The sequence below is a fragment of the Manacus vitellinus genome, unplaced genomic scaffold (genome assembly GCF_001715985.3).
Source record: "Manacus vitellinus isolate BGI_N305 unplaced genomic scaffold, ASM171598v3 scaffold_10_pilon, whole genome shotgun sequence".
NCBI lineage: Eukaryota > Metazoa > Chordata > Aves > Passeriformes > Pipridae > Manacus > Manacus vitellinus.
This window is the reverse complement of record NW_021938838.1, coordinates 14,667,577-14,678,859: the sequence shown is the minus strand read 5'-3', so window position 1 is coordinate 14,678,859 and position 11,283 is coordinate 14,667,577.

Genomic DNA, 11,283 nt, shown 5'->3' with positions numbered 1-11,283 from the left:
TTTTGTTTACATAATGGTGATTCTAGAGCACCAAAGTTCGAGATTGTCTTCTCAGGTTTCTGTTTTCTGGGCCAGTCAGTCTCCCACACGACTCCTATCAAAAGCAATGAAATGTCTTTTGTGTCTTGACCTGCTGGAAAAGAGATTCTTTAGACCTTGTGACAACCATGGCTTTTCTCCCTTTTCCTCCTAAATACACTGACAGTTTCAATGCCTAGAAATCCTTTCAGGTGCCTGGTTATTGTGGCTGATGCTGTTTTGTTGACAGGCATTTTAATCTGGTCCCTCTAGAGCCAGCAGGAGCACTCCTGTGACCTTATGGGGGTCAGGAATCTCATTCTAGCTGACACCTGACCCAGTCTTGTACCTGCCCCACTCATGGGAGTGGTGGGTGGAGAATTTAGGTCATCTTCCTCATTCCTTGCATCTGCAACTCTTAACTCCAGGCTACTGGTGCAAAATTATTTAAGGATCATGAAGATGCCTTCTGAATCTGTCTTGCACACATTCATTCAGCCACAGCTTATTTACCAGGTAAAACATTGATTTGGTTTAGTCTTTAAATCCTTAGCCTGAGTAATGAGTGCCATTTTATGCCCTCTTGTAAAAAACACCACATCAAATTAAAAAATCAATTTAGATACCAGTAATATCAGTGTGCTTAAGTGAGTAAATGTGTTTGATCTTTGTGCATTTAGGACTGTTTTTAGGCCTTTCACAATTTGTATAGGTTTCCATACATCATTGCACAGAAGATTTAATGAAGGTTGTCCCAGCAGGTATGTACTAATACAATTGTTGCCAATTTTGAAAGTTATTTTCAGTAAACCTGTAAGCTGGAAAGGCTGACATGCAAGCAATGAGCACTTGCCATCCGTGAGAAGAGTAAAAATCTTCAAGTAGTCAGCTGAAAACAACTGATACACTGCTTGTTCAGTGTACTGATAGTTGTTCAGTGATGATAGTTGTTTTCAAAGAAACTGGTGACTGTTGTCAAAAGTCACACTCATCACTGTGAGTGGGGAAAATGTGTTACCAGCATGTTTTTTGAACCGGTTTCTACTTATTCCTAAAAAACTTGGAAGTGCTTGAAACTCAAATGGATTTTCACCTGAATAAGGGGGTGAGAACTTCCTCAGTGCTGTATGCAAGGTGTAAAGGCAGTAATGTCATGTGCAGCAGTTGTTTAAGGCAGGGGCCCCAATGAGTTGGTGTAATACTCATAACATGCAACCAGTGCTGTAGACAGCACTTTCACTGTCAGGATTTCATTTAACACACCACTGTGTAATACTTGTGGAAAGAGGCCTTAGTTTGAGTCTGTATTGTTACATATGAATGGCAAGTGCAGAATTTAGGGAACAGAAGTAAAGGAAAGCTGATTTTAAAGCCTGAAAATGTGACTGATCGCCAGCTCTATATCATTCTTTGTGCCAAAAGTATTTGTCTAGCAGCATAAAGCATCTGCTTGCCTGCTTCACACAGATGCTGTAAGTAGAATTTGACCTTTTGTTCAGAAAGTGTTTGAATATTTAACTTGAAAATATTAAGTTATCAGAAAGGGTGTCTCTTTTGGGAAGACTGTTCAATTTTTATACAGCCCAAGTTGTTAAAGTACTTTGGAGCATGAACAACTTCAGAGCAGAACAAAGCAGGCAGTGCTAATGTGTAGAAACTCCAGAAGTAAATAACAACTGTTCAAGAAGACTTCTATTAAATATGTATTAATTAACTTGAAGTGCATCACTTAAATATGTGAAGAGATTATCTTGTGTTAATTTACATTAAAACACACAGCACTTGTTAGCCTCATTACACTACCCTAAGTATAGCCTAAGCTATCACCTCATCTTACATTGAGTTCTGTTGGGTGTTGATTGCTTTCAATTTGCCCTTTTAAAATGTCAGTAGCCTCCATTTCTTGTTGGATCTCTTCTTTCTCTCAGTTTGCTCTTGCATGGTTTCTGTTCTTACTTCTGTCCTGTGCTGAGCAGAAAGGAAAACAGCAATAGATTGTGAAAATATAACAGTAGTTGTCCACCCAAACTTCAGGTGTGGTTCCTGCTGTTAACTTATAATCCCAACAGAGAGAAGATAAGTGTCCATTTGTGTAGCAAAATGACTTTGCATGAAGATTCAGTATCACCTTTAGAACAGGAAAGATGCCTAGTACAATGGGGTCTCTTTAATGAAATTATAGGTAAATAAAACTCACTGGTAATAATAGACTTTGTGGTCTAAATCAATGTATAAATCTTCATAAACTCTCATTCTATCCATAAAACTTGAATGTTTTTATCTGTACTTAATATGACAAATGGATTTTTACCTGTTTTGGTGCTGAAAATATATAAACTTGTGTGATTTATGGATTATTTTCAGAGATTTTCTTAAGTGCTGTTTTGGCAACTTACCCAGCTTCTAAGGTGTTCTTTCATCCCATTATTTTGACTCTGCAGACTCCCTAATGACAACTCAGAGTCCAATTCTTGTTTGCTGCACCTATTCCAATGCACTCCTCACTATGGGGAGACTGAGGAATGTAAAGAACTTGAGGGCAAGTCCTGGCAGAGCAGGAAGGGCAAAGGAAACCAAAATATTTGGCTTTAGCAAAATCTTGAAGTCCATGACAAGTTGCTGCATTGCAGGGCTCTCCTGAGAGAAGTGGATGGGGATGTTTGCTGTAGTTTTCAGGTTGCTTTTGCAGCCTCTTCAGCTAAGACTTTGTGAGTTTGCACCTGGGTTGTGTTTCCAAGATCATCACTGCTGTTGTGTGCTTGGGAGACACTTTTTCCTGAGTGAAAGCTGATGTTTTGCAGGATAATTATGGCAGTATGGGAGGTGAGACCTGTAGAAAAATCTAGGCTTGGAATTCTTAGCTCCATGGATCAAGAGCAGATTTAGATGTATATATCTTTAAAAATAAACCTTTAAAGATCACTCACTACCTGTGCCTTCGCCCTGACAGTGTTTGCTGTGCTGAGGAACTTGGAAGTTGAGTTTAGGAGCAGAACTGGCCGTGGCTTTTTTGTTGTGCATTGACAGTGCTTGTCTCTGTGACCTAAAGGATGTATTTTTCAGAAAGGATGGAGAATTTGGCTGAGATATTCTTGTTCTGGGCTGAAATGCCATGGTGTGTAGTAGAATTGACCACCTTTTTGGTGCACTCCTAGTGCAGCTGAACTAAAAGTAAGGCCAGATGGTTTCTAGTGAAATCTCAAGAGTAGTAGATGCTTTTTCACCCTAATCTTTAAATGCACAGATAATTTTCAGGAGAAAAAAGTCTTTCTGCAATGCAAACAGGGAAGCCTTTCTCATGAGGCAGAAGGGTTGCAATTCACAACATAATCTGTTTCTCTGCTTACAGTTTGGATCTTTAGAAGTAGTAGAGCTAAGGTGTTCCTTGTTAAGCACTTAAGGGTAGGAAAAGACATGTGAGGGTAATTATCTTGATTAAAAAATTTGTTCATCTTATATCAGGTATTTTTCAAGGTGTCAAGAAGGGATTTGCTGATTTGGGCTAAAATTACTATTCCTTATCTATGTTTAACTCCTCTCCTTCCTGCCACTGTCAAATTTTTCACAAATTAATTTCAGTGTTTCAAATTTTCACTGTTTCACAAATTAATTTCAGTGTTAGCAAATGTTAGTATTTCATAGTTTCTTTTTTCAAAGGACGTCACTCTTCTTGAAATGAATGGGACAGAGATGCTGCTAGGTGCATGGATTACTGGGTTATTGAGTGTTTTGTTTATTAAAATGCAATTTTTGCTTCTGTCCTACTACCTGTGCAAAGGGAAATGGAATATCCAGTGTAAGGGAGTAGGAGCTGATGAATCAGTGGGCATTTAGGACCTTTTTATTACTTAGTGAACAACATAAAGTGTAAAAGTGTAAGTTAAGTGTGCAAGAAATTTTACGTATCTAAATTTGCCAAATCTGATATGAAAACAAGTGTTCAAGATAGTAAACTCCGAATTGTTTGATGTTGTGCCACAGTCACTCTATTAGATGTGCCATGTCATGCTGCTGTCAGAAAGAGGTCACAGAACAGAGGACACTGAAATCATATTTCATACAAATGTGGGAGGAATCCCAAATTCAGCAGTAAACAAGGATGAAAAGGAAGGCAGCGCAGTAAAGGCAAGAAAAGATGCTTAAGTTTCCTGCAGTTCCTGCCTCATTGTTTATTCCAACTTCCTGCTTATTCAGTCTGCTTCTCAAGCCTTTCTTGTGCATATACATAGATTATAGTATGCAGAAGACTAAGAATAAGCTGAAGGCAGAAACTGACTTAATGAAGACATTCTTGTGAGAGAGAAAAGATTTTGTTGTCCACAGATGCGCAAAGAAAAATAGAAAAGCAGCTGCCCTTAGAAATGGAGTAAAAGTAGAGCTGAGTGCCACGTCATGATGCTTTAGTCAAAATCTGATGTATTGAAAAGCTTTGAGAACTTCTGTACTGTTGTACAGGGATGTAACCAAGAGGTGAAACAATAAGCTTCTGTAAGTCTCGTGTCTTAGACGCTGCCCGGAGTAGTGTTGACTTTTTGTCAACTTTCAGATGACAAAATAAGGATAAAAGGAAATAGCTTTCAACTGTTCTGTCATGGATGACAATGTTAATAACCAGTTTTGTGTCAAAAACTTCTGTTTCCTTAAGACCAAGCAATAGAGGTATAGTCATGTGCTGTCATCTTCCAGAGGAGGCTTATGAAGGGCAGAGGTCTTCATCTCATTAGTTTCCATCTCTCTTCTGTGGGGAGTTAGTTTGTCCTTTCTGAAAGCATTTGTGGGCAGAGACAGCATAAAGGTGGTGGGACAAATTTGTGAGGCAAGTGGGTGGATAGGTGGGGTGAAATGGAGCTGAGATACACCAAGCAAGTGAAGGCTTCTGGGTCACTTGACCTGCAGAGTTAAGTAATTTACTTAACTTTTATTAAGTTTACACCCTGCAAACTAAGGATGTAGTTGGTCAGCAACAAGTTATTAAATTTATGGAATATCTGCCCAACACCCATGAGACAGCACTGGAGTTTGGGTGAACCGGGATGACTTATTCTATTCCTTGCTTATTCTTACTCCTGTTTATCAGCTGAGACATTCATGACAGCAAATGCAGCTGGTGGCATTTGAGCTGTGGAAATTAGAGTCTGTAATACTGTTCTAACAGTAATTTGAGAATTTAAAGAATTATACAACTAGTATTTCAGTCATGCACCAAAAAACCTTCAAGTTTCAGGAAATAGGTTTGTTTTTTACACTGCCTTGATCGAATGGCCAAAAATATTACAGGATTCCTCTGACTAACCACGGCTGCAGCAACATACCTGGTGAAATAATTCAGTGGTCCAATCTGCCTTGACAACTCTTGTGTAACTAAAAATAGGAGAAATAGAAGAGGAAATTTGTAGGGCTGGTAGTGGCTTGTATTTTTTCAATAATTTATCAAGATTCGAGAGCACAGATTTCCTTTGGGAAATATTAGTTCTAAGGTTTACAAAGTGCCTCAGTTGTAAATACCCATAAAAATGACAATTTGGTAGGTCGTATTTATTCTTAAGCGGGTCAAAGGACATTAGCGTATTCCTACTATATAAATCTGTCAAGTACAGAATTTCTTTACGCTCCCAAATCACAAAAGCGCCTCTTACAGTCAAGGAGAAAGCGTCACATTATTGCCAATCAAGGACAACAAGCAAGAATATTGATCTCCACCCAATAACTTTTGCCCTGCTCACTAAGTTTTTATCACTGAAACTGGACACATCAAGGGATTGGATTTAATAATACATATAGTGCTGATTTATTACAAGAGGAGAAATATGGTCTGGCCTTATTTCCAGCTCAGTATTTTAATGCTTATTTTGTTCCTTGCATGGAAGCTTTCAATGGCTTTTTCTGCAGACAAAGTGCACAACTTTCAGATGAGAACAAGTTGCTCGGGATCTTGTCCAGACAGGTTATGAATATCTTCAAGGATGGTGTTTCCACAACCTCTCTGGGTAACCTGTTCCAGTATTTCAGTGGTCAAGGATAAGCTACTGAGATAAAAAAAATAGGCCATGTAAGTCACCAGGGACCAGAAGTCTGCTTATTTTGTTATGATAATTGTATGAAATGAGCATCCTAGAGGGCAGCTCCCTGTTATTGTGTAATTACAAGTCCTGCTGGCTTTTTACCTGTCTAGGCAAAATATGCGAGTCTTGATTAGTCTTTGGCCTTTTTAAGAGCTGGGGGACCCTTCCAAAGAATAAACTGATGCAAAAGTAGCTGATGGATTTGCTGTTTGTGTTCCAAATACTGTGGAGAGAGCTGGAGAGGTTTCACCCTATTCTCCATTATTTCCTGATGGAGCAGGCAGAGGGACATATGTTTAATTTCTCCAGATGTGTCCTTCCCACACCAGACATTTTGTCAAGAGGGTTATGTTCAAGGATTATGTATGTTTGTCAAGATTTCCAGATGTCTAGTATTCCCAGCCTTTTCTCAGCACATGAGCAAATCCTTTCTACTGTGCATGAACAGCAAATCTGACACTAACTGGAAATGGCCACTGCACGTGGTGTGCACACTCACAGTGCATCCCATGTGGCTGGGGCTCCTGTGCATGTGCCCTCCTGTGGATTTGCACAAGCACAACAAATTGGATGTGTCCCAAACATTTTGGATTAACTCTGCATGTTTCAGACCATCTGTGCAACACATGTACCACCGGGCTGGTGATGCTTTAAGGGTTGGACACAATGCATACACTGCACAGCTCCTGGTGATTCCTTGTGGTATAGCAGGAGTTCAGAACAGGATCGTGGCACAATCAGACATCATGCTTTTCACTGGGAACCTCTAGGAAGAATTCTGCCATAGGAAGAAGCTGATTTTTTTTTTTATCTTCTGACTTGTCACAGGTAATTGTGCATGAGCCTTACCCCACCTTCAGTGTGCTTTCCTATGGCACAGACTTCAGCAGGATCTGAGAAGGCACTGGGTTTCAATTTTGGGGGTGTGTTTCTTAACTGGAACAGATTTTCCTCACTAATGTAAATTCAAACAGAAGAGGAGAGAAAAAGAAAGTGAACAATTAGAACTTGAGAGGAAAACATGACCCAGGATACTCATTGTCTGTTTCCAGTGTCAGGTGGAAAGGCTGAACTCTGCCAGCTGCCTTCAAACCACCTCTAAGAACCAAGCCCAGAATGAGACAGTGACAATGACTTCCATGTCACCTTTTCAGGTAAATACAGAAAGCTGTAGTTGCCAGAGCAGTGATGAATCATTACTTCCTTCCATCCGAAGAGCCCTGGGCTTTTTCCTCATCCAAACATTTAACTTACTTGCAGGGCTGACAGAAAAGCAGTAGATTTTTTTTTCCAAATATCCATTTGCCTTTCCATTTATCTACTTTGATCTAAAATATAGAACCTGATGGATGCCCTAGGTAAATCAAACATTTTCCGTCTGCCAGAACGGTTTTGCAAATGCTTATTTCATGCCATTACCATTTTTCTGTTTCTAGCAGTAAATCAAAAAGTATCAGCCATTCATCCACTTTAAAAGTAATGCCTTTCCTTTGCATAATTACACATACCCAGTGGAGATCTGTATGCACAGTAAATCTATTCCTTTAAAAGGTTTCGCCTTAAGTACCACAGTGACATAAATTGGTGAAGCGCAAATTTATTTATTTAAAAGGTTTATTCTTTTAACTGATTGGGCAACCATTGTTTGGTTTGGATGGGGAGAGCTTTATTAATGTATCAGTTTTAATTCTGCAGCAGATGTTGATGTAGAAAGGTCTCACTCCTTACAGGACTTGTAGCAATTGATATGCGTGTGTAATTTATTCTCATTACTGGTTTATTCTTAACTGGTGTTCAGGGGGTCTTCACTGTATCTCCAGTAGATCCTTGAGAATTAAATAGTTTAACGAATGTAATGAGCAAACCTGAAAGAAGTACATGTAAAGCAGCATATGTATTTGGATATTACCTCTCCAAATTTGCAAATAACAGAAGTACCATATTAAAGGAGAGTGAGAAATTGCCTAAAATAAAGGTCTTCAAGTAATAAGTGCCCAGGACAGTATTTTGGCAAGGTAAAGATTAAAAAAAAAAAAAATGGATCTTTTCATCATTCTCATGTAAACTTGCTCATCTTTGTAAGTCATTCTTGTAGCTCTCAGGGGTGTCAAACCTAAAGCAGACAAGCCCAGCTGGTGGAAGCCTGGGAGTGAAATGATGAATTTTTTAGCAGATCCAAGTTTATTTTTAGGCTTTATAGAATTATGTTTCATTTCCCTGTGAGTGAAATTGTAGGAAGTATCTTAGGAAAAAAAAAATTAAGAAACTTTAGCAGAACAGCAAAAAAATAGCAAAACACTGGACCCCAACTACAGTTGAGCAGACAAATGTATCCTGATTGCATTTGAAATTGTGGCTACAGTTCAATCCTGCAAATATTTACATACATGTTCAGTTTAAAGCATGTGAGAATTCTTGAAACAAGCAGCAAGTCTGAAGAGACAGCAGACTGCAAGTTAGGTTATGACATGGGGAACTAAACAGAATTTCTATCGTGAAGGTATTTTTTGTGGATATATTTTCTATGGTGCTGAATCTGGCAGTAAATTTCCAGGTGTCTCTATTTTGTCAGGTTATGCAATAGAAAAAGTTTGGAAACATTTTGGAGGAGAGGAGGGTTCCTAGGAAGGTTTTGGGTCTGAAATCTCAGTCTGGTTAGTGAAGGTAATTTCATTAACACAACATATTCAATATCCTGTATTCTTGGGATGAGAAGATGCATATGAGTTACAGACCTAGCAAGGGCTGTTTATAGGAGGGAGGAAGTTTATTACATGCAGCTCCACATCCCATGTCCACTAAGATCACTCTTTTGAGATTTTGTTTCAAGTGGATCTGGCTTTCTGGGGTCTTTTCTAATACACTGAGTATATCAGAGGCTGCCAACTGTCCTTTTTGATCAGAATTGATGGTGGTGGTTGCCATGTAGTTGCCTGTGGTAGAAACTGGATTAGTAAGTGACAAAGATGCCTCTTTGAATCCTGGGTCCTAGAATGTGCTCCTGGGAGCTGGGAGCACTGGAGGCTGCAGTCTTCCCCAGTGAAACAGCCTCCCCTCTGTTCTGCAGTTGGGAACCAGAGGAGCCACCTTAAAGGGTGAGAGAGTACCTCAGCTTCCAAACTGGCTCAATCTTTGTCTTCCCATGCGGTTTGCATCGATGCTAATCAATGTTAATTATGGTAGTGGGGCTTGTGATGTACTCATTATAAAAGCCATCCTATTTTTGTGTGCTTGTACAGTCTGTCACACAATAGAGCCCTGATTGGGGTTCCCTGGATGCTACAAATAGTAATACAAATTGTTATAATAATGAATATGTGGTTCATGGTGTAAGACAACCAAACTGAGTTCACAGAGATTGCCGAAGCATCACTTGATAATCCTGTTTGCTGTTACCACTAACTGTGGCATTCTGGATATGTCTTGACAGTTGGGGCCCCAGTTAAGCTTTTGTTCATGTTTCAATAGGTGCTTCTTTTTAAATTTGCATTTGAGTCTGCGGCTGTCAGTGTAAGTATGTGCTTAAAGTTAGCTGTGCTTAAAAACCCCTTGTGATTCAGCGCCCTTAATGTGCTGGGTCCATGATCCCACCATCATTCCATGACCATCCTGGGAGCCGATGGGCCTGAAGGATGGGCTGCCAGGGTGTGTGTTTCTTCCCTAGGCTGGAGGTTACAGATGCAAGAGGAGGAAGGTGCTTTCTCACAGGTGCTGAGCAGCTGGTTGGGTGTAGGTTGTATCAAGTGTATTCCCAGTTCCTGCAGGGGCTGGAAGTGGATGGAAGCCCAAGGATGGGAGCTGGCACTTTCCTTCCTCCTCAGGCTACTGTCTGGGCACCCTTGTACTAAGAGCTGATACCTGAGAGGTGCCAGTCTCCTGGGATGAATTTGGCCCAGTCCCACTGTTCTCCTCGCTAGAAATTTCAGCAACATTGCTTATATAAATCAATTTTTGTAGGTAATTACAATTCATCCCCTGACTCTGCACCCCCAGGCCTCACCTCTGTGTGTTTCAGTGGCTTATATAGTCTCATAATTTTTTTTTTCCAAAGGAAGTTTTCCACAAAGGATTCCTTATTATCTTGTTATCTGGTTTGTTATGGATATTGGTTCTAGACCCAATTTTTCAATTCCCACCAGACTGCATGCCTGAATTTTAGTTATCTATGTACAGTTTAGGTGTGTGATTATCTGCCTGGCTCTAGTTAATTTTCTGTTGTGTATCACACTGTGCTGACCAAGTCCGTGTACAAAAATGTTTTACAATTTAAAAACGTTATATTATGTCTCCTGAGTGTGTATGTTGTTTTAAAAGGAATTTGAGTCAGTGTTGTTTCCGTGTTTGTAATTAATTTAAAATATTTAGTATAGCAGCTAGATTTTTCCCTGTTAACTGTGCTTTACTGAAATTTCATGATCTACAGCACACCCTAGTGATATCTGGAAACCATGAAGTTAGACCCAGTCAATTTTACTTCCTTTGTGTCAAAGCACATCTTAGGACTCCAGTAAGTAAAGCCAGGAAAGTAAGTGCCTAAATGCCTTCATATCCGAGATGGGAAGTGAGTTTACAAAACAAAAAACAGCCTTAGAAATTGAGACTACAGGCAACTCCTCTGTGAAAAGAATGTCTGTATGATGAGTTCACCTGGCTTGTAATCTACAACATTTGACATATTTAACAACAGATCATGGGGAAAAGCAGCCCAGACTTATGTGAGAAGAGAGGAGAATGTTTATTGGGTTCCCATTTGGACTGGAGAGAGCAACCAGATGTAAATACAAGCATTGTGGAGGAAACACACAGATAGGCTTCAAAGGGCAGAAACTCAAATGATCATTTACTGTCTTATAGCCAGAACACTAAAATTCTATATATTAAATTCCCCTTTTGCAGAATGTTAGGTCACTTGGTTTTTCAGGTGATGGTTCCTGTATTTGGTTTTCAGTAGCCAACAGGCTCCTGCAGAGGGATGTGCACCTTCCTAACATTTAAGGCTACTGTGCCCTCACTTTATCCTGGATTTGTGTATTTCAGTCATTTGATTTCGTTTTAATTGTCTGAACACCCAAAATGTCGAGGGTTCTGAATTGGCTGCTGTTGACCCCATGATGGGGTGAGAGGAGAAAGAAGTTTTGAGGAGGACTCTGAGAAAGTGTAATTACATAGTCAAGAAGGAAGGCAAATATTTATCAGAGGTGAA